The following is a 413-nucleotide window of genomic DNA, read 5'->3' as shown; positions in this document are numbered from 1 at the left end:
TTTTTTTATTTATGTATTTGAGAGAGAAACACACAGCGAGAGAGGGAACACAAGCGGGGGGAGTGGGAGAGGGAGAAGCAGGCTTCCTGCCCAGCAGGGAGCCCGATGCAGGGCTCGATCCCAGAACCCTGGGATCATGACCTGAGCCGAAGGCAGACGCTTAACGACTGAGCCACCCAGGTGCCCCTACATTGTATTTTAATACCCATCAGAAAGCGTCCACGTGGTCGGAACCAAATGACCAAGCAAAGTAACGACTAGATGACATCCATTGGCATGATAAGGCAAACAGATGACATGATCACAGTGAAAGAAATGGAGGCTTTGCATTGGTCAGAAAAACATGACTTCCACTTATGAAAGCCAATCTAGTTATTGCCTGCTTTGAGTGATCAACCTACCAGCAACAGACA

Source organism: Leptonychotes weddellii, chromosome 7 (assembly GCF_054177405.1).
Source record: "Leptonychotes weddellii isolate Sample4059 chromosome 7, ASM5417740v2, whole genome shotgun sequence".
Taxonomy (NCBI): domain Eukaryota; kingdom Metazoa; phylum Chordata; class Mammalia; order Carnivora; family Phocidae; genus Leptonychotes; species Leptonychotes weddellii.
The sequence above is the reverse complement of the archived record's forward strand: the minus strand, read 5'-3'. Positions refer to the sequence as shown.